General features: G+C 41.4%; 1 non-coding gene across 1 annotated transcript; it reads left to right on the forward strand.

The window, feature by feature from the left end:
* Positions 1 to 5,966: 5,966 nt before the first annotated feature.
* Positions 5,967 to 6,041, forward strand: Trnat-ugu (transfer RNA threonine (anticodon UGU)). The gene has a single exon. It is a non-coding gene; the product is annotated as a tRNA-Thr (tRNA).
* Positions 6,042 to 24,805: the final 18,764 nt, after the last annotated feature.

Consider the following 24,805-nt stretch of genomic DNA (forward strand, 5'->3'; position numbering starts at 1 on the left):
TATGTTTGCGTGGTAGAGTAATGATGGTGTATGCGTACGTGGAGAACCTGTTTGCGCAGAAATCACCGACGTAGTGTAACTGAGGCGGAATAAAGGGAACCAGTCGGCATTCGCCGAGGCAGATGGAAAACCGCCTAAAACCATCCACAGACTGGCCGGCTCACCGGACCTCGTCAAAGTCCGCCGGGGGCATTCGTGCCGGGGACCAGGCGCTCTTTCCCGCCCGGAAGACGCTGCTATTCAACTGGGGCGTCACCAGTCGGCCGCGACGCGTCTGTCCTCTTCACATAGGGACCGCTGTTGTCCTGTAGAAGTGTCGGTCAGCGTGCTATTGGCTGACTTCTTCTCACAGCCATCTCTGCTCTATCGTTCCCGACTGGCGTGTCGGCGCTTGACTTTACGCCGTAACAAATAGGACTCTACATCTACATCTACATTTATACTCCGCAAGCCACCCAACGGTGTGCAGCGGAGGGCACTTTACGTGCCACTGTCATTACCTCCCTTTCCTGTTCCAGTCGCGTATGGTTCGCGGGAAGAACGACTGTCTGAAAGCCTCCGTGCGCGCTCTAATCTCTCTAATTTTACATTCGTGATCTCCTCGGGAGGTATAAGTAGGGGGAAGCAATATATTCGATACCTCATCCAGAAACGCACCCTCTCGAAATCTGGCGAGCAAGCTACACCGCGATGCAGAGCGCCTCTCTTGCAGAGTCTGCCACTTGAGTTTGTTAAACATCTCCGTAACGCTATCACGGTTACCAAATAACCCTGTGACGAAACGCGCCGCTCTTCTTTGGATCTTCTCTATCTCCTCCGTCAACCCGATCTGGTACGGATCCCACACTGATGAGCAATACTTAAGTATAGGTCGAACGAGTGTTTTGTAAGCCACCTCCTTTGTTGATGGACTACATTTTCTAAGGACTCTCCCAGTGAATCTCAACCTGGCACCCGCCTTGCCAACAATTAATTTTATATGATCATCCCACTTCAAATCGTTCCGCACGCATACTCCCAGATATTTTACAGAAGTAACTGCTACCAGCGTTTGTTCCGCTATCATCTAATCATACAATAAAGGATCCTTCTTTCTATGTATTCGCAATACATTACATTTGTCTGTGTTAAGGGTCAGTTGCCACTCCCTGCACCAAGTGCCTATCCGCTGCAGATCTTCCTGCATTTCGCTACAATTTTCTAATGCTGCAACTTCTCTGTATACTACAGCATCATTCGCGAAAAGCCGCATGGGACTTCGACACTATCGCCCACCGACTGTTCCGTACAAACATAATAATGTACACAGACAGTTCATCCATTCCTGGAATCGAGAATCTCGACGATCTTTGCCTGTTAACGATATTGGCACAGACAATATATATCTCTACCCATTTCCGAGAAAAAGGTATCTTAACAGAAGGACAGGACTGTCAGATAATGAATGACAAACTTTGTTTTCCTGTGGTATAATTACAAATAAACAATTTCCAGATTTTCCCCCTTTACTTGTACTGTGAAACATTGCTTTTTACCTAGATTCATGATCCTAGAGCAACAGGAAGTATCCTTTAGGTTGTGAAGAGTGAGTTGGCGAGTATTTTCGATTGCACTGACTTAGAAGCTTCAATTTTTTTTACGCACCAAGGGACCGGTATGTGACAAATTTTATTCTCGAATCAGAAACATACAAATTTACAGTAACTATACACATCAATACCCATGAGCCACGGACCTTGGCGTTGGTGGGGAGGCTTGCGTGCCTCAACGATACAGATAGCCGTACCGTAGGTGCAACCACAACGCAGGCCAGACAAACGTGTGGTTCCTGAAGAGGGGCAACAGCCTTTTCAGTAGTTGCAGGGGCAACAGTCTGGATGATTGACTGATCTGGCCTTGTAACACTAACCAAAATAGCCTTGCTGTTCTGGTACTGCGAACGGCTGAAAGCAAGGGGAAACTACAGTCGTAATTTTTCCCGAGGGCATGCAGCTTTACTGTATGATTGAATAATGATGGCAACCTCTTGGGTAAAATATTCCGGAGGTAAAATAGTCCCCCATTCAAATCTCCGGGCGGGGACTACTGAAGAAGACATTGTTATCAGCAGAAAGAAAACTGGCGTTCTACGGATTGGAGCGTGGAATGTCAGACCCCTTAATCGGGCAGGTAGGTTAGAAAATTTAAAAAGGGAAATGGATAGGTTAAAGTTAGATACAGCGGGAATTAGTGAAGTTCGGTGGCACAAAGAACAAGACTTTTGGTCATGAGAATACAGGGTTATAAATACAAAATCAAATAGGGGTAATGCAGGAGTAGTTTTAATAATGAATAAAAAATATAGCAATGCCGGTAAGCTACTACAAACTGCATAGTGAACGCATTATTGTGGCCAAGATAGGCACTACAGTAGTACAAGTTTATATGCCAACTAGCTCTGCAGATCACGAAGACACTGAAGAAATGTATGATATAAAAGAAATTATTCAGGTAGTGAAGGGAGACGAAAATTTAATAGTCATGGGTGACTGGAATTCAAGCGTAAGAAAAAGGGAAAGAAGGAAACATAGTAGGTGAATATGGATTGGGGCTAAGAAATGAAAGAGGAAGCCGCCTGGTAGAATTTTGTGCAGAGCATAACTTAATCATAGCTAACACTTGGTTTAAGAATCATGAAAGAAGGTGGTATACATGGAAGAACCCTGGAGATACTAGAAGGTATCAGATAGAATATATAATGGTAAGACAGAGATTTAGGAACCAGGTTTTAAATTGTAAGACATTTCCAGGGGCAGATGTGGACTCTGTCCACAATCTATTGGTTATGAACTATAGATCAAAACTGAAGAAACTGCAAAAAGCTGGGAATTGAAGGAGATGGGATCTAGATAAACTGAAAGAACCAGAGGTTGTACTGAGTTTAAGGGAGAGCATAAGGGAACAATTGACAGGAATCGGGGAACGAAATACAGCAGAAGAAGAATGGGTAACTTTGAGGGATGAAATAGTGAAGGCAGCAGAGGATCAAATAGGTAAAAAGATGAGGGCTAGTAGAAACCCTTGGGTAACAAAAGAAATATTGAATTTAATTGATGAAAGGAGAAAATATACTAATGCAGTAAATGAAGCAGGCAAAAAGGAATACAAACGTCTCAAAAATGAGATCGACAGGAAGCGCAAAATGGCTAAGTAGGGTTGGCTAGAGGATAAATGTAAGGATGTAGAGGCTTATCTCACTAGGGGTGATATAGATACTGCATACAGGAAAATTAAAGAGACCTTTGGAGAAAAGAGAACCGCTTGTATGAATATCAAGAGCTCAGATGGAAACCCAGTTCTAAGCAAAGAAGGGAAAGCAGAAAGGTGGAAGGAGTATGTAGAGGGTTTATACAAGGGCGATGTACTTGAGGACAATATTATGGAAATGGAAGAGGATGTAGGTGAAGATGAAATGGGAGATATGATACTGCGTGAAGAGTTTGACATAGCACTGAAAGACCTGAGTCAAAACAAGGCCCCCAGAGTAGACAACATTCCATTAGAACTACTGACAGCCTTGGGAGAGCCAGTCCTGACAAAACTCTACCATCCGGTGAGCAAGATGTATGAGACAGGCGAAATACCCTTAGACTTCAAGAAGAATATAATAATTCCAATCCCAAAGAAATCAGGTGTTGACAGATGTGAAAATTACCAAACTATCAGTTTAATAAGTCACAGCTGCAAAATACTAACGTGAATTCTTTACAGACGAATGGAAAAACTGATAGAAGCCGACCTCGGGGAAGATCAGTTTGGAAGGAAAGGCAAACCTACGTTTCTAGCATTTGCAGACTTAGAGAAAGCTTTTGACAATGTTGATTGGAATACTCTCTTTCAAATTCTAAAGCTGGCAGGGGTAAAATACAGGGAGCGTAAGGCTATTTGCAATTTGTGCAGAAACCAGATAGCAGTTATAAGAGTCGAGGGGTATGAAAGGGAAGCAGTGGTTGGGAAAGGAGTGAGACAGGGTTGTAGCCTATCCCAGATGTTATTCAATCTGTATATTGAGCAAGCAATAAAGGAAACAAAAGAAATGTTCGGAGTAGGTATTAAAATCCATGGAGTAGAAATAAAAACTTTGAGGTTCGCCGATGACATTGTAATTCCGTCAGAGACAGCAAAGGACTTTGAAGAGCAATTGAACGGAATGGACAGTGTCTTGAAAGGAGGGTATAAGATGAACATCAACAAAAGCAAAACGAGGATAATGGAATGTAGTCGAATTAAGTCGGGTGATGCTGAGGGAATTAGATTAGGAAATGAGACACTTGAAGTAGTAAAGGAGTTTTGCTATTTGGGGAGCAAAATAACTGATGATGGTCGAAGTAGAGAGGATATAAAATGTAGACTGGCAATGGCAAGGAAAGCGTTTCTGAAGAAGAAAAAATTGTTAACATGGAGTATAGATTTAAGTGTTAGGAAGTCGTTTCTGAAACTATTTGTATGGAGTGTAGCCATGTATGGAAGTGAATCGTGGACGATAAATTATTTGGACAAGAAGAGATTAGAAGCTTTCGAAATGTGGTGCTACAGAAGAATGCTGAAGATTAGATGGGTAGATCACATAACTAATGAGGAGGTACTGAATAGAATTGGGGAGAAGAGGAGTTTGTCGCACAACTTGACAAGAAGAAGGGACCGGTTGGTGTGACATGTTCTGAGGCATCAAGGGATCACAAATTTAGTATTGGAGGGCAGTGTGGAGTATAAAAATTGTAGGGGGAGACCAAGAGATGAATACACTAAGGAGATTCAGAAGGATGTAGGCTGGTGTGTGTGTGTGTGTGTGTGTGTGTGTGTGTGTGTGTGTGTGTGTGTGTGTGACATAAATGTCAACTTGATACGTTAACCCGATACGTTAACCCGTTCCTGAGGAAAAGGGTTTTTAACAATCCGACAGACAGACTAACCGACTGAAGTAACAAAAACTACCCAACATTTCCTCAAAGAAGCCGTAACACACTAGTAAATACATTTCCACCACAATTCACATGTTATAACAACACCGAAGTATAAATATGTGTAGTTTCAAAGAATTCTTCGCGTACTAGCCGTTAGCTGCGACCGATTAACCAAGCAGTACTATGCAAACCATACAAAAAATTTTAAATTTTTGCACATAAAACAAAAATGAAAAAAAATGAAAAAAAAAAAAAAACAACTGAGTGAACACTTCGACACATACATAATCACGGGGCGTTCAGTAAGCAATGCAACGCTTTTTTTTCCTCAGCAAATTTCAGTTGAAAAAGACGCGGTATTTATTGTGGGACAACGTGCAATATTCCTGCTTCACCCTCTATAGTTTCATGAAGTTCCTATGGGTGGCGGCGCTATACGTAGCCTTCAAAATGGCATCTCTAACGGAGTTCCATTCTAAGCACAGAGCTGTCATTGAGTTTCTTTTGGTGGAAAACAAGAGCATCGCAGATATTCATAGGCGCTTGCAGAATGTCTAAGAAGACCTGGCAGTGAACAAAGCAAGGTGAGTCGTTGGGCAAGGCGTATGTCATCGTTACAAAAGGTCGTGCAAACCTCAAGTATATTGTCCTGCCCTCAGGAAATTGAAGAAACAACTTCAGCGTGTCCGTCCTCAATGACAACGGAAAGCCTCACAAGTCTATGCATCCAAGAGGAGCTCACGGAATTTCAGTGGTTTATACATGGAGATGATATCGGTTCTTTCGGACATGTCCGAAAGAACAGATACCATCTTCATATGTAGTTAAGGCTAACCGGCCATTGACTTTCTTCTTCTGTGCGGATGCACACGCATTGCCCGAACACTTACGGGACTCGGTCAGATTATCTGCCGTGAGTAATGAGTGTAGTGGGCAGGGGTACTACGAATAGTGTGTGGACATTATGTTGGGAATGTGGGGAGCGTGCAAGGGACAAATCCGTGCAGTCGCACTATCATCTGTGCTCTCGATGGCTCAGATTGATAGAGCGTCTGCCATGTAAGCAGGAGATCCCGGGTTCGAGTCCCGGTCGGGGCACACATTTTCAACTGTCCCCGTTTATGTATATCAAAGCCCGTCGACAGCTTTGGGTCTTGATTTAATTATAACAGCTTAGGGTCTTGATTTAATTATCATTTCATTTCAGTGGATTGTTCTTCCGCATCCACCATACAGCCCGGATCTCGCACCTTCAGACTTCCGTCTGTTCGTCCCAATGACGGGTGCATTCGCGGGAAGCAGTACGTGGACGGTGGGGAAGTTATTGATGCAGCAAGACGTTGGTTCCGACGCCGACCAGTAGAGTATTGCTATGCAGGCAAACCGGACCTCCCAGTAGGGTGGCGTAAGGCCGTCGCAGAACGGAGACTATGTTGAAAAATACGAGGGAATAATATGTTTTTTTGTAATTCTGAATAATATCAATCTGCTTTCAGATAAAAATGTTTGACTTTACTTACTGAACGCCTCTTGTAGTTTCATCAAAGTGACGACAACACTTCCCATCTGCTTCTATACTTAAACAAAGAGAGACCGAAGAATGAATAAGTCAAATGAAATATCAAATCAACAATAACAACCAAAAAAAGGAATAAAAAATACATTAACTGAAATATTTGCGAAAGTGTAAAAATTGGGGCACCAATAAAAACGTCTGCTTCCAGGCATGAAATCTCCCCCAGTCAACGAAACTGAAGAAGTGTATCTGCGTCACACGGCGTCACGAATCGAAAATGAGCCTTTCTATTTCCATTAGGTGCATTACCAATTCAGATGCACGACAGCAAGGCTGCGGTGTCGACTCAACAGCCTGAAGCGGCACGAACAGCTCAGGCGAGCCGGCGCGGTGTTGCCTGTGAGGCGTTCTGTTCGTTTCCTAAGGCTTCTGCATTCGAGATCCGACACCGCCAGTCTGTATTATGCTTTGAGTTAATACATTTCAGGCAATGTTATGGGAATGAGACTCCATAACCACGGTAGGAAAAACAGACCTGAATATATAAATTGCTCAGTGGATAACTCGAAAGCTGCCGGAGGTTGTTCGCGAATAACGCTGTTGTACACAGAGTAGTCGGAAAACTAGAAATAGCTAAATGCTGTTTACGGTTACAGTAAAATGATACTGAGTGTTCTATCCCTTTTATGTCTTACCTCGACTAAGGAAGTGTGCACAAGGCATTACCACAGAAAGCAAGAATGTAGTGCATTTATCGTCCACTGGCGTAAATCAGGTACAAAGTTGTTAGCCTATTAACACAGCACAGGAAACAATATTCATTGCACCTGGGATTTTGGTGCTGAGGTACTTTCATTGCAGATGATGTGGCGCTGGCTATCTAAAAGTTAACCTTTCTCAGTCCAAAGTGCACCTACATCGACAGTATTGTTTCCTGGAGAAGAAAGAAAAGAATGAAGATTAGGGTTTAACCATGTGTGAATGGCAAGGTTATTGAAGGCAGAGCGAAAGTCAGAAGAGAGGAAGGAAAGCCTAGTTTTGTTATTGTAGGATCCATCCTAGTGTGTGCCTTTGACGAAATAGGAAAACCCAAGTCTGTATGGCCAGACGGGGATTACAAACGCTGTGCTCCCGAATGCGATGCCTGTGTAGTTTTCTGAGGAAACACTCACATGATATGTAACTTGGAAATACGAAAGGCAGTACTACCTTCAATAACAATGGATGTCGAAATGGAAATACAGAGGGAAAACAATAGGTAAAGTACAACGAAATGCGACAACACAATTTCATGCTATTAAAACATTTTTCAGATATCTTTAGTGACGAGCACACTGGAGCAACCAAAAGTATTTGGATCCAGCTCATCCCACCTGTTCTCAAAGAATACATCCTGATGTGTATTTCACGGTTACGCCGAAAAAAGGATACTTAAAGGATTAAAGAATCGAACTTCCATGTGCAAAACGTCGTAACTGCCAAACTGTGTTTCGTACACTGAAATAATTTTGCAGGTATATTCATTGTTGCATCTGGATACTGTCTGTAAAATGGTTGCAAACAGTTGGGAAGTTAGTTGGAAGTCGGCAAGTGCTCTCAATCTCACATATTGAATTAATAAAGTGGAGGTAATAATTTGCCGTGAGTTACGCAGCATCGAGACATGCAGTGTGAACCAGAACTCCACTGACAAACTTTCGTAGGTGGTAGTATGAGCCAAAACAAGAAAAATATGTCAAGTAAACAGGGAATCTAAAATATATACGTTAAGAGCTATGAGCACTTGTTCAGTAGAAGAGATGTGTTTCACAGTAGGGAAGATGAAAAAGTGCTCATACCTCTTAACGTATGGATTTTGGAGCCCATGTTTACTTGACTTTTTTTTTCTTATTTCGGTCCATACTACCAACTCGGAACGTTTGTTGGTGGAGTTCTGTTTCACCCCGTATACACAGTGTCTAGTTCCAGTATTTGTAATTGTTTTATCAAATAGATAAGAAGAATTCCGTCTTTTGCAAGTGAATTTGTGTGCACCATACATGTTTAGCCTATTCAAGCCAGGCATCTTCAGTGATCTGTAATATAAAGAAAATTATTTAATCAGAATATAATGGGGTAAGTCTGCGCCGCGGATAAGACTGCGCAGCGCTTGGGTCTCAGTTTTAATACCGTGCGAGGTGGCGCAGCGGCTAGCAGACTGACTCGCATTCGGGAGGACGATGATTCAAACCCGCGTCCCGCAATCCTGACATAGGGATTCCGTGACTTCCCTAAATTGCTTGAAGCAAATGCGGGGAAGGTTCCTGTGACAGGGCTCGGCCTCGGGATGGTTCCTTTGACAGGGCACGGGTTATTTCCTTCCCATCTTTCCTTCATCCGATGGGACCGATGACCTCACTGTTTGGTCCCCTCACCCAAATCAACTAGCCAATCAGTTTTGATAATCCAGCAGTTGGCTACTCTGCAGGGTACGAAATAGCCTGTGCCCGACGCTTTGTTGCCGTAGTTAGGTTGTTGTCCTGGAGTTAACGATTGCGCAATACGGTAAGAACGGTTTTACGTTACATTCATATAAAACTTTATGTTGCAGAAATAAGCTAAAGCTGAGGCAATAATGGGCTCACGAATTTCAACTTTATTCCACGGTGTATTACTATGTACTGTCAGTCTTCTGATACAGTATATTATCGCATCGACATTCCTACAAATCATTTCCATGCGCAGACGAAAGCTGCAGTCTCGTAGTACGGGGCAATTTTACGCGTCGCGGGTGGGGTAAAACTGTGCGGCGCGTACCATCCCGTTATAATTACCAACTTTTTCCTTGATATGGAGCTGGAGATGTTTATGAACGTGCCAAGTGGACATTGCACACCAATCGTAATCTTCTACACAGGGAAAACCGAACGGAAGCCATGCACTCCAGAAATGCTGGAAGCTGGAAAAGAGGGCTTGAAAAATGTGAAGTCTAAACACAAGTAGCGAGGGAGCTTGGAATAAGTGAAGCTGCCGCACTGTTGCCTACGAGATGATAAGCTTAAAATTAATACTCCTACACCCACTTTTTTCAGGATTTTGGGGGAAACAAACTGAGACGACTCGCAAGAACTTTTAATTATGAGAAGGAGTTGGCACTCGCCGAACACTGTAGATCTTTGGACGGATTTTACTATGGTATGGCATTGAAATATTTCAGATTAGTTCCTGACTACTCTGGGAGGAATAATACAGAAACAAAATTTGACAAAAACACTAAGTTGGCCGGAAAGGACTGGGATTATAGTTTCTTGCAGAGTCGAAATCTTAGCCTTCAGATACCACAGAAAACTAGTCTTGATCATGTGATGGGGTTCAACAAACAGTTGACGAGCATCTTCTCTGATAATCTTTGGTCGTTAAGGAAGAGAGATAAATTTGGATCCCATCATGTACTTAACATGTATGAGTCAAAGGTTATAATTGTACCTAACAAAGTTTCGAAAGTGATTTCAACATGTGGTGAGTAGCACATAGGCAAAATTGCATCTGGAGAAAATGGTCGGTTCATAACGGCTGTATGTTTTATAGGAGGTGCGGCAAGTTACATTCCTCCAGGAATAATATTTCCTCGGAAATGGATGAAGGGGAATTTGAAGAATGGTGCTCCTCCTGGGGCACTAATGATGTGTTTGGACGCTGGGTTCGTCAACTCAGATCTGTATCTCTCATCCCTGGGAGGGTGCTTTTCTGGATGAGGTATCTAATATATTGCTTCCCCCTACTTATACCTCCCGAGGAGATCACGAATGTAAAAGTAGAGAGATTCGAGCGCGCATGGAGGCTTTCCGGCAGTCGTTCTTCCCGCGAACCATACGCGACTGGAACAGGAAAGGGAGGTAATGACAGTGGCACGTAAAGTGCCCTCCGCCACACACCGTTGGGTGGCTTGCGGAGTATAAACGTAGATGTAGATCCCTACAACATTTCGAGGAACATACATAGCCATCAGAAGAAAATCCAGTCTTGTTAATTTTGGATAATCACTCGTCACGTCTGAGTCTGAGAATGTCGTCCTTTATTGCAGGGACCAACCATTCATGTGCTTATTATTCCCCCAGACAGCAGTCATACATTGCAGCCATTGGACCGCTGCTTTTTCAAGCCGCTGAAGGACTTTCATTCACAAGAATGCGACCAGTAGCTCATTAATCACCCTGGATATGTAACTACGCAAGAATTTATTGCTGGATTGTTTGGAAACGCTTATCAAAGGATGGCCACTATGACGACGGCAACAAACACGTTAAGGATTGTGGAATTTATCCGATCGATCGTCACATATTGAAAGAGGAAGATTTCCTGCCTTTGATTGTTACAGATCAAAATGACAAATTTAAAGTTGCATCCACAGTTGACACGATCTCTCCAGAGCCGAAGATCAGAGACAACCACAACCAGGACCAAGTACCCACGTTTCCCCAAAAGAAATAATTCCTTTGCCAAGAAGAAAAGATTGCTAAAAAAGATAGAAGAAAGAGAAGAAGGCAGAAATAGTATCCGAGACTTCATATACGAAGCAACTGCAATCCCAGTCTACAGAACACGAAGTAAAGAAATCAAAGAGGAAACTGATTCAGATGAAGCAAACAACAAGGAAGTACTCCAAAAATTAAATACATCGACTAAATGCTGGTTTCAATGTCTCAACAGCGAGGAGTGGTGGCGTGAATCCTGCTCTTGTTATGAAGTTATGGACAATTTATTTGTGATCTCTGTTAAACAGCTCTTGCTCCGACTGGAAAATTTTGACAGGTTTTTCTTCACAGACCCCAGAATTTTTCATTACATCAAATCTTGTATCAACAGTAACTGCTACATGCTGAGAAACATGGCATATTGTGTTTACGTACCCTATAAATTAAATAAAGTAGAAGATCTGAATGGTACATATGTTTTTCTCATTTAGTAATAATACGTAAATTTACCCCACTAGAAACGCACTCTTAACCCACGGTCTGGTAAGACTGCGCATTTGCATTACTTTTTTTAGTAAGTGCGAATTACAGTTTATATTGTACATAAGACTTTCGGACTCTGTTAAGAAATAGTCAAAGTTCAGATGTAATGTCAGTTAAAATATGAAGTAATTTGTGGATTTTCCTTCAGTATATTGCTAATTAAACCCTATGTGTGCAATCTTGCCCTACTTTATACGTATTTTGATATCAGATTTGTGCTGATTCTTTGGCACCTCATTTTGAATCTAGCTACTTTTGTTTACAACTATATGGGTGCATTTTCTGCTTACATTCATTTCATGTCCTAATCATGAATCCCATTTGTTATTCTGCATGCACATATACAGGGCAGTCAAATGAAAATGAAGCAGATGGAAAAAAGTAAGTAAACTGTTTAGTATTTCAAATGTAATCGCAGTGACTGTTAATACATTTATCCCCTGTAAAACAAAACGGTCAGTGCCTTCATGGAAAAATGTTTGTGGCTGCCTGCGGAAGTTTGATTATACCCAGGAGTGCACCTCTTCGCACGGCCACTAACGTCTTTCTTCAGAGCTCCAATTATATCGAAATTGCATGGGTATAGATGGGTCCTGCGTGAGCGATGTGTAAGGGCATCCCAGCGAAACTTCTTCGGCGTACTCGAAACAATCTTGGCAACATGTGGTTGTGCCACAGAAGTTTCGCTGGGAAGTCCTTACACATCGTCCGCACAATGCCCATCTCTACCCATGCGATTTTGTTATCACTGCAGCTATGAAGAAAGACCTCAGTGACCGTAGATTTGCTCTGGACGAAGAGATGCACGCCTGGGTACTATCAGGGTTCAGTAGGCAACGGCAAACATTTTTCAATGAAGGCGTTTACCGGCTTGTTCGCAGTGCGATAAATGTACTGCGAGTTATGGCGATTACATCTGAAATAATAAACAGTTTTCTTACTTTTTTTCCAATATGCCTCTTTCACTTGACTGTCCCTTATAGCAAATGTCCCTTCTAAATATTTCTTTGCACATAACCTGTACTGTAGCACACTACGAACAGCTCACATGCTTTAGAACTGACTTGAGGGATAAATGGTTCAAATGGCTCTGAGCACTATGGGACTCAACTGCTGAGGTCATAAGTCCCCTAGAACTTAGAACTACTTAAACCGAACTAACCTAAGGACAACACACACATCCATGCCCGAGGCAGGATTCGAACCTGCGACCGTAGCGGTCGCGCGGTTCCAGACTGTTGCGCCAGAACCGCTCGGCCACCAGCGGCCGGCTTGAGGGATAACGGAAGCTGTAGAAAGGGAGAGTGGAGTGGATTGCGCATGGAGGAAGGGTGGCTGGTGGGGCACCGTTTGTGTGTGTGTGTGTGTGTGTGTGTGTGTGTGTGTGTGTAAGCGCGCGCGCTTCATTTTAGACTTTTTGTTTATTTTTTTTCTACGGAAAACTGTGAGTTAAATTTGTATACTGGTCTTCTGTTATTACTCTTTTGGTCATTGAGAACATTTTGAATTTTATATATGGCCTACTGTATGAATTATCCTTCACGCTAGGTGAGCATTCCCATTCTCTTGCTTTTATGGCATAAGACTGCTACATTTGTTTTTATGGTGATCTTTTATTATATGCTCTGCATATGTGGAGTGCATATGGATAAATTCACTGTTAAATACTCTAATGCGTTCTTTGTATCTCATGCTGAAATTTCTTGCAGCACCAATATACTTAAGAATTGCAGCTGTTACACGTTAATGCCTTTATTCCTGAAGTACTGTATTCATCTTTCCCTTACGTCACAGTTTTTAGTTTTTTGTCTTGTGTTCTTTGTCTTGAAGACTTTTTTTTTAATGTTACCAATCTTTTGTGTGAGTTGGTTGTTTGTATATGTGGAATGTTTTTAATTTTATCGCCTTCTGTCCGTATTTTCCTTTTAATGGTGTCATGTAGTTTGTGTACCATGTCGCTGCTGTACAGATTGCTTTGTGCTGTGTTAAGATCTTGTTTAATTCTTCTTGGTAGTTCTTTTTGCTTAGAGCTATTCTGCACAGTCTGTATACCACATGTCTGATGACTGCTTTTTTTTCGAATGCGGGTGGTATGATTGTTTGTGAATTATCATGCCTGTAATTCCTTCCTTTCTAAAAACGTTAGTAGATTTTATGATTTTGAGGTCGTGGTAAAGTACTGCCTCCTCTGTTTCTGTTTGCATAGTGAACTGAACGCTGCGTTGTATATTATTTATCTGTTTGTGTAAACTGTTTTTATGTTCTTGTGGTTCATTTATGAGACTTATGATATCGTCTGCACATCTGTACGTGACCCCTCAGACAGCTCTGAAGTATGTTAGCAGTGTGCAGCATGTAGTAGGCTACAGAGTAGATTATATGGACCCGTACTATGTGCATTTAGCACATATACAACAACAAATGGACGCATGAACAGGACATGAAATGAATGTAAGTAAAAAACACATCTCCGTAGCTGGACAAGAAATAGCAATATTTAAAAGGAACCGCCAAATAATCACTGCAAATCTCATATCGAAATGTGAATCATTAAATGATTTTTATTTGTATTACAGACCACTGAAGATACCTAGCATGAATAAGCGGAAAAGTATGGCACACCAAATAATAAATTAAGCTCCAAAGACGGACTTTTTCTTATCCGTATGATAAGACACATCTACAGTTATCAGCCGAGGAAAATGGCTGCAAATACTAACAATAGTTAATATTTGTTTTACTGTGTTAAACTTGTAATATAAGATTACAACTTCTAATGAGTAATTTTAAATTTTTAGATTTGGTCTATAATTATGCGAAATATTGATAATCAAATTTTTATTGCCCCTGGAAGCCGTTCAAATGGTTCAAATGGCTCTGAGCACTATGGGACTTAACATCTCAGGTCATCAGTCCCCTAGAACTTAGAACTACTTAAACCTAACTAACCTGAGGACATCACACACATCCATGCCCGAGGCAGGATTCGAACGTGCGACCGTAGCGGTCGCGCAGTTCCAGACTGAAGCGCCTAGAACCGCTCGTCCACCATCGGCCGGCCTGCAAGCCGTAAAGGTACGTTGTCCAAGACGCGACGCACACTATTTAGCGACTGCGACGGGTCGCTACGTGACGTCAGAAGTTGTCTACTGGCGCATGCGCAGTTCTAGTTTGAGATGCGGCGCGCGACTGTTGCGGCAGCTGCCGCAGCACTGCACCAGTGAGCAGTGTTGCGACGGAAGTCGAACGACACAAAACGTACGGTTGCCAGAAAGATGTCGAGCCAGTTCTTATCGCATGATGTACTGTGAAGCGACAATGCAGTACTCACGGGAAGTAATACCCAAACCCAGAGTCGCTATGATTTACCTACCACATCACATAAAAAATATAATTGATGGCAAGGCGATATTAAACTAATTTGAACGTTTTTCGCTCTGTTGAAAAACGTTAATTTTTGACATTTGTTGGTTTTGTTAGGACGTCTACTTCTACTTGGGTATCCTCGTCCAGGTTCAGAAGAAAATACGAGAGGTGAGTAATTTATCCTCTTCCCAAGAATGAGAAGAAAATATATTGAAGGCAGCATGTCTTTACCTTTAAGAAACCTACATTTCGTGGCATTTTAAATGAAATTGTCAAGAGCATATGGATAAATATTATTAACTCATACCGGAGAAATATATGACATAAAATGGTTTCATTAGGTCCAAATGTGTCAGCGAAACAAAACAAATGCATTCTCTATCGTGTGATGACCACACGATTCACGTTGCGCGTCGACAGAACTGGCGGCTAGTCGCGACGCTCCCGGAGATATATGAGCCCAAATCTCGGAAACGGAGATCGATATCATTCTGATCTCAACTTTAAAAATAATTTCGATATGTTAGGTTCTTTTCATCGGCAACGATGTATGACTTAAAGTGAACCATACGCAAATTAGCCAGCGACCACATTTTTCACTGTAGACAATTCAAATTTTATGCAGTAGATTACTTGTAAATTAAGTATCGGAATAATTGTGACGAATATCGGAAAAATAGACACCTCATTATCAAGCTGTCATGTGAAACTGTAAGATACGCAAACATCAATTTTTTGTGCCTTTTACTTTCCTCACAATCGATAGAGAAGTAATATACAGCGAAAAAAGCACGCAAAACCGGAAGAGATACTTTTCATTTTTTTAAAGTAAAAGGAGAATCTGTATCGAAAAACTAACTCTGGAAGCCGATGTAACTTTGTTCCATTAACATACAGTATTTTTTACAGCAAGAAAATCGGAATTCGTATTTTTCTTGTGTATTTGAATCCGCCGCCGCCGACTAGAGCTTGGAAAACAGCGACGACTCCTGTCGTGTTGCGGCCTTGTCGCCGTCTGCCAGGGTGGGAAAACAGGAGGAGGCAGCGTCGTAGTCGCAGCCAACTGTCGCGTCTTGCAAGGCGGACAACCTGAAGTAGGATTACGCACAGTGCTCTGGGTTAGCTATTTAGTAATGTAGATATTATCACGATTTGTTTCATACTGATAAACTTTATAGACACATTCGAAGTGTCAAATATGTGCTTATGAGATATTGTGAACATCCACTCCCACTGGCTAATGACGTGGAACAAATGGTGTAGGCGCAGCGCTTTGGTTCAGAGCACCGTGACGTCCCGGTTCTCTGCGTCACGGCTCGGCCGCTTTCCGCCGCGGCTGACGCACTGATTTCCTTGACCTCAGGCGCCGTGCCTCTCTTGGCAGCTACTTGCGTGAATGACGTGACGTCGAACTATTTACACTGCAACTTAACACGTCTATATGTCTCGCACGTGCAAAAGCGCTCGCTTGAAGAGAGAGCTCCGCTCACTGATGTGAACTTTCTAGTAGACTCGCTGTGGTGTGTCCAATTCTAATTCAATTTCAGTAAGAGGTTTTAGACTTTTAAAATTAGATAAATGCGTTATGCATTAATCTATCAGTTTATCCTCGTCAGTTTTACACTAAAAAAGCACACAAGTTAATATAAAAAGAAACACTGCCGTATTTCAGTATAACTTTTGATCATTCCAATTCAGACTTTTTGTTCTAGCTCTTAACTATAAAGGAATAGTTCGAGCGTGGATATGCTTTTCTCATTCACTAGATATGCCTTTCATGGACATTTTATTATTTGGACAAAATATCTATGGTTACATCACTGTTCATAGCACAATAATTTGAAATTGTTAGAGTGGGGTCAGAAAATACCCCAGGTATATAACATGTGATTATCAATGTTATATAACATGTGATTATCAATGTTATATTTCAACTTTGTAAAATAAATACTTGGCAATAATGCACCTTCTCAACCAACTATTATATGTCCACTGCTGTAACCAATTCGTAGTTAGGAATTGCATTTTGCTGAAGTAAGGCGTGGTGTTACATTTTGCTCAAAATGGATCATGATACACGCTTTGAAAGCAGCTACAGGCTCGAGTAGGTTTTAACAGATACGTAAGAGTGATAATGAATCCATTTCTGGAAATGGGGATGAGAGTGATGTTGATGTGACAGGAAGATACAGGTCAGGTATGAGATGTGTGTTAACGAATGTGAAGAAGATGGTAATGGTATTCGGGAAACTGGTGCGCCTACTCTTGTATCTCGAAGTTGACTGTAACATATGATATACTACCAAATGATTTGTGCAAGCAGGCTTGCAGGAGTATAATTGATGGAACAGGACATTCCAGGTCGCCTTAGACCACAAATACAGAAAAGAGGAGATTGTCTCAGACTTTTTATTGCCAATCACGAAGTAACAGTAATGCACAGATATCTTGAACGCTGGATTGAACTTGACTCTACGGAACTACAGACATTCTTTGGTCTACCAATTCTACCAATAATAGCTGGTTTACATAACGTTTGTGGGAAACCTTTGCGAGAATTTCTATCAGATGCAAGCAGTAAAGGAAACAAAAGAAAAATTCGGAGTAGGAATTAAAATCTATGGAGAAGAAATAAAAACTTTGAGGTTCGCCGATGACACTGTAATTCTGTCAGACACAGCAAAGGACTTGGAAGAGCAGTTGAACGGAATGGACAGCGTCTTGAAGGGAGGATATAAGATGAACATTATTGGAATTTGCGCCGTTGTGTAAGTATTAAGGAGAAAAAAAAGGACATTTTACTAATAACTATATTTGCACATTCAAGAACAAATAATTTACAGCGAACACAACAGAATAATTAGCGCACACAAAGAGTGTTAGACAATGCCTAAGAGGTCTATTTTACACAGTGCACTTTGCGCCGTCACACACGAAATATATTGGTCACACAATACCAACACCCCTCCTTGAACTTATATTTTGTGTGTTGCTTCCACAAGATAAACCAAATAGTCCCACAATCTTCTCAAACTTCTCCCTGTCCAAGGGTTTGGTAAGAAGGTCAGCTAACATGTCTTTCTGTGCGCAGATAGTCCACGGCAATGTTCTGTCACTGTATGTGGTCCCGAATGAAATGGTGCCGTATATTAATATGCTTTGTATTTTGGTGATGAGCTTTCAGGGTTCTTCAAATTGAATACCCATCTTGCCTGCAGTGGTTTCTTACCTCCTGGCACATCTACCCATTCAAAGGTTTCGTTCTGATATAAAGATTCTAATTCTCTCTTCATCACTTCTTTCCATTCTTGAGAGTTTGGGCCACTCATTGCTTCTTCTGCTGTTCTTGGCTCATCATTAAAAGACTGTGCTGTATACATCTGAAAATCCGGATATTCCTTCGGTTTTGGTACACGAGAAGAACGCCTTACATTGTTTTCTTCATTTTTTTTATCCTCTAACTCATTGTCATCATCATAAATTGTATCCATTTGTCCTTGGCTGTTGTCATCCTCTTCTTCACTTTCTATTTCCTCACACAAGGTTTCACCTTCTGAACTAGGTGCAGTTGACTTATTGGTTTTGCTCCCTTTTGAGTCGTTTCTATTTTCAAAGAATATTACATCTCTACTTGTGACAATTTTTTTAGTCAATGGATCCATTAATCGGTAGCCCTTTGAATTGTCACAATAGCCTACAAAAATATAATTTTTAGCTTTCGGATCCCATTTTCCTCTTAGCTGTTTTGGATTATGTGCCATTGCATCACACCCAAAAACCCTTATATTGGTTAGGTCAGGTTTCTTTCCTATCCATATCTCATAAGGGGTTCTATTCTTAATGCTTTTGTAGGTGATCTATTGTTCAAATATACAGCTGTTGACACTGCCTCTGCCCAAAAAATCTTTGGATAATTCAGCGTCAGTCATCATGCTCCTTGCTTCTCAACAATGGTCCTGTTAGCCCTCTCAGCAACCCCATTTTGAGATGGGCTGTACCTTATGGTAGTTTGATGCCTGATTCCCTTTTCTGCCAGAAGTTTCTTCAATTTCTGGTTAATATATTCTCTCCCATTATCAGACCTGATGATCTTCTTTCCCGTCCACCTTTCAATCATATTGCAATATTCCTCAAAGATATCTCTCACTTGGTCTTTAGAACTAAGAAAATAAACATGAGTGTATCGTGAGTAATCATCAATAAACGTAAGAAAACAATTACTCCCACCTATGGATTCACACTCCATCGGGCCATATACATCTGTGTGGATTAACTGTAAGACTTCTGTGGATTTACTCTTACTAGTCTTGAAGGGTAACCTTGCTTGTTTTCCCTTTATACACGTCTCACAAGGATCCTTGGACACACTACAATTCTGTATTCCCTTTACCATATCCTTTATTATAGACATACTCTTTCTATTTGGATGTCCAAGTCTCCGGTGCCATAAAAAACCTTCTGCTGAATATACTGAATCACTAACATTTTTATGTTTACTGTCAATGGTATCCAACTTAAAAATACCCCTTTCGTTACTTTCACTGATTACTCTTGCATCCTGCATGTCAAAAGTGACTGTATTTCCTCCCTTGACAATTTCCCCTACAGACAGCAGGTTAGTTGCCACATTTTTCACATAATGAACATTGTGTGCTGTAACCATATCTGATTCACCATTTACACTTACATGTAGATCTAGTTTCCCAGCCAGGTGACACTGGAGCTTGTTGCCATCAACAGTAGATATTCCCATATGAGTCTTATCTGATGTCATAAAGAAGTGATTTATCTTTAACAATATGCACAGATGCACCTGAGTCTAAAACCCATTCCATATCACGATTACTCATCCCACCAAAAGAATAAAAACATGAGAGTGCTTTAGCTTTGTTACTGGTCCTTCTCTCTGGGCTATCAGTAACATACCACTTTTGCTGAGTGTCTGATCTTGGGCTTACTTTTTCTTTGCACTGAGACGTAATATGTCCCATCTTCTAACATTTATAGCACCTCACCGATTTCTTTTTTTTGTTTTTTGAGTAGAGAGCAGACGCACCTTCCTTCTCCAATGTACAACAGCTTGCAGCACTCTTTACGTCCTGCAGGATTTTCACCTTAACACTGTCGCTTGTGATTGGTATACCCGAGCTTTCAAGTCCCATAATCATAGGTGCATACCTTTCGGGCAGTCCTGCGAACAGCAATGTTCCTATCCATTCGTCAGCGATCTCGAATCTGATGTTTCTCAGACGGTTCGACGTGGTTATTATTTTGTTAACGTATTCGTCTACACTCTTACATTTGTCCAGACGAGTGGTAATTAACTCGCGTAATAATCCTACTTTTCTCGTAAGACCACCATCCTCGAATGCACTTCGTAAATTGTCCCAGACTTCTTTCGCTGTAGCAGCTTTTTCAACGTGAACATAATTCACCGAATCAATCAGTAATATCAATATCAATTTTGATTTTGCTTTCCTATCCTTATTTGAAAAATTCTGATCTGTGGATTTCATTGTCCCATCTACCACGTCCCATAGGTCGTCTAAACGTAAATACGCTTCTACTGCGAACTTCCAGGTTGCATAGTTTTCGCGACCTATAAGTCTTTTAATCTGTGGAATTTGTGCCGCACTCATTCTTAACGGTAACTTGCTTTTTATTGCCGTAAAGAACACCGAAAAGTAATGCGGAAAAAAATTGCGATCGTCTTGTAAGGATAACTCGCACTTCACGTAAATTGTAACTTTTCCAATACTTTCTCCCTACTATTTTATTGATATACTTATTCCAAATGCAGCCTGGGCCCATAACCTGTTGGAATTTGCGCGGCTGAATAAGTATTAAGGAGAAAAAAAGGACATTTTACTAATAACAATATTTGCACATTCAAGAACAAATAATTTACAGCGAACACAACAGAATAATTAGCGCACACAAAGAGTGTTAGACAATGCCAAAGAGGTCTATTTTACACAGTGCACTTTGCGCCGTCACACACGAAATATATTGTTCACACAATTCCAACAAACATCAACAAAAGCAAAACGAGGATAACAGAATCTACTCGGATTAAATCGGGTGATGCTGAGGGAATCAGATTAGGAAAGGACACACTTTAAGTAATAGATGAGTTTTGCTATTTGGGGAACAAAATACTGATGATGGTCGAAATAGAGAGGAGATAAAATGTAGACTGGAAATGGCAATGAAAGCGTTTCTGAAGAAGAGAAATTTGTTAACATCGAGTATAGATTTAAGTGTCAGGAAGTCGTTCCTGAAAGTATTTGTTTGGATTGTAGCCGTGTATGGAAGTGAAACATGGACGATAAATAGTTTGGACACGAAGACAGTATAAGCTTTCGAAATGTGGTGCTACAGAAGAATGCTGACGATTAGATGGGTAGATCACATAACTAATGAGGAGGTATTGAATAGAATTGGGAAGAAGAGGAGTTTGTGGCACAACTTGACAAGAAGAAGGGACCGGTTGGTAGGACATGTTCTGAGGCATCAAAGGATCACCAATTTAGTATTAGAGGGCAGCGTGGAGGGTAAAAATCGTAGTCTGCGACCAAGGGATGAATACACTAAGCAGATTCAGAAGGATGGAGGTTGCAGTAGGTACTGGGAGATGAAGCTTGCACAGGATAGAGTAGCATGGAGAGTGCATCAAACCAGTCTCTGGACTGAAGACCACAACAACAATAATAACAACAACAACGAGTATGGCCTACCCATTTTTCGAGCCACAACGAGCTTTTCAAGATTTCGTGATATTCCGATGCGCCGTCTCTTCGAGTGGAAAAAGAAAAGCAGTTTCTAGAGCCAAGGCTGAACCAATACGGGCTGTTTCTAATGTCCATTGACGCATGCATTTTTGTCTTATATCCCTAGGCTTTATATTACTGATTACTGCTGACGACCACCTTGTACTTCCAGGGTGTGTGTGTGGCGGGGAGGGGGGGGGGGGGGGGGGCTTATGGGCGCTCAACGTCGAGGTCATCAGCGCCCTGACATGACGGCGTACATTCATGGTGTACATTCCTTCAAAACCTGGACAATACAGGACAAACGTGTACTCTGCTGTAGATTGTGAGACCAATTATCTCGGAAATTCACAATTGTATACAGGGAAATCTGATGAATGAAAGGAAATAAACGGAAGGAAACGAGTGCTACATGATTTAGTTGAACAGCTCAGTAGAAGTGGTGGGAATATTTCCACTGATAATTATTTTACAAGTTTTACAATTAATTATAGCATGCAACAATGAAGTTGTAATTTCAACAACATTCATGGGTCTCACAATAAGTCATTATTATTTATGTGGAAATATTTTACATTTTATCGCCACATAGTTGCTAGACTCACTTTCGGGTAAAGAAAGACCTCATACACACAATATGTTTTCTAGAGCTTATACAACGGGAAGCTTAAGTGTAAACTTGATTTTATTTCAAAGATCACTCTGAGCTCCATAAGCATTTGCAAATTCTGAAGAAGCAACGTTGTGATGAGGCTTCTGGATTCGAATTAGGCAACAGTAACATTGTGCATGAGATTTTCTTTAGTTTCCCTTAATCATTTGATGCAAATATCTGTACATATGACTTCGGCCACTCCCTATCCAGTCTTTTCCACTCCATCCCTAATGACCTCGATGTCGACGATCCGTCGAAGCTATCACGGTCTCCTGTTGATTTTGTTAAAACATGAAAATCAGTAACACTATAAATTTTTCAATTAGAAATTTATTCATCTCGTTAGTTACATAACCTGTAAATATTATACAAAATTTTGTGTTAGTCTTCACTAACGCAATGTTGCTCGTCAACTGCAATTAAATGTATCAGAGATCCCTGCTAGCATTCATTTTCGTAGTATCTCCAACTGAACTAGCTGTTGAATGATAATTGTGACCAATGGGGAAATGAAAATTGTAGTTTTCTACATCGTTTAGGCTTTTCGACGTTTTAGATATTGAACAACCAAGTTTTCAGCGGAAGAGGTCTTATTACCGATAGAATGGGGTAGTTTACTATAGTCCGATTAAAATTACTCGATAGTTGATGTCTGTCGCTTACGGCTATAGTGTTGCCACTACCGGTCGGCTATAGATGATTCAGAAACGTGACGGGTAACTTCACAAATGCTCTTAATCTGTAACCGAGGAGCAATGTTCGAAGTGGCCGCCGTGTGGTTTGTCGGAAATGTGAGATACTCTTTCGACAGTTGATTTTAAGGCGACCGACGACTAAGTTGCGGCAGACGACGCATTTTGTAGCCTTGAATTTAAACTCATGTCCTAAGCTAATCATAACCTCTTGATGTGCAGTGTATTCGAGAAAACGGTGGTGAACATTCTGCGGCAGAACTAAAATTACAATCGCTTTGTTCTCGGCGATTTAACTGAACTCTATGAGCAAACTCAAGACAGAAAAAATTCAGTAATTTATCGCTATCATCCATTGGCTACATGAAACTAACCTCACACTGGCAACACAAGCTGTCGCGTTACCAATTGATAATGATGATGTAAACACCCAGTCCCAGGGCAGAGAAAATCGCCATCCCGGCCGGTAATCGAACCCGGGACCCCATGATACAGAGGCACCAACTACCAACCGATAAGCAGTACTCGTTGGCAAATGATTGCAGACGACACATATTTCAAACGAAAAAAGAATGACAGGAAGAAAAATAAGAGCAACTAAAAAGAGTCAATATGATTATGAAAATAGCGCGGCAAAGTGTTAGAAATAAAAAATTACATTCAAACCGCTTAATCGGATAACAAATATAATGAAACTCTCTAGATTTGATTTAGAAATAAAAGAAAATTCCTCTGCATTTGACGAGTTTCGAACCTACGTCCTTCTACACGTCAAGTTTATAAGCTAACTCCTGCACTCTGCCGCAACACCGAATTTAGTACTTAACAACTGTGGTGACCCAGTCGCAACGATGAACTGTGGCCTTAAAAAATTCGGCTTCACGCAATGTCGTGCGAAGGTTATCTAATAAGCCGATCGCTGTCATTATGACAACTGTAAATCGCGCCTTGTGCGGAAGAAACCAGTAGTGTTTGGTCAGTGCAGCGTATGAAACGTGCAAATGTCATTACCATCGTTGTGTGTGTGTGTGTGTGTGTGTGTGTGTGTGTTTTCAAATGGTTCAAATGGCTCTGAGCACTATGGGAATTAACTTCTGAGGTCATCAGTCCCTTAGAACTTGGAACTACTTAAACGTAACTAACCTAAGGACATCACACACATCCATGCCCGAGGTAGTATTCGAACCTGCGACCGTAGCGGTCGCATGGTTCCAGAATGTAGCGCCTAGAACCATTCGGCCACGTCTGCCGGCTGTGTGTGTGTGTGTGTGTGTGTGTGTGTGTGTGTGTGTGGTTTTTGTGTAGTTATCATATATGGTGATATACGAAATAAAAGTGCCGCGCACTCGATTCGGGACCCAAAAATATCAAGAAAGATTGCCGTATAAGGAACTGGAAGTGAACTGACCAATTGTTAGGCAGTTTGGCAACGGCCAACGGTTCGGGCGTGACGTTGAGTGCTCTTATTGGAGGAAACCAGCTCCAACGCGTGAAGTGTCAACTGTCAAGTAAATTTAATGAGACTATCGCTGTTGTTGTGGTCTTCAGTCCTGGGACTGGTTTGATGCACCTCTCCATGCTACTCTATGCTGTGCAAGCTTCTTCATCTCCCAGTACTTACTGCAACCTACATCCTTCTGAATCTGCTTAGCGTATTCATCTCTTGGTCTCCCTCTATGATTTTTAACCTCCACGCTGCCCTCCAATGCTAAATTTGTAATCCCCTGATGCCTCAGAACATGTCCTACCAACCGGTCCCTTCTTCTTGTCAAGCTGTGCCACAAACTCCTCTTCTCCCCAATTCTATTCAATGCCTCCTCATTATTTATGTGATCTACCCATCTAACCTTCAGCATTCTTCTGTAG

This window comes from Schistocerca serialis, chromosome 4 (genome assembly GCF_023864345.2).
Source record: "Schistocerca serialis cubense isolate TAMUIC-IGC-003099 chromosome 4, iqSchSeri2.2, whole genome shotgun sequence".
In the NCBI taxonomy this organism is placed as follows: Eukaryota; Metazoa; Arthropoda; class Insecta; order Orthoptera; family Acrididae; genus Schistocerca; species Schistocerca serialis.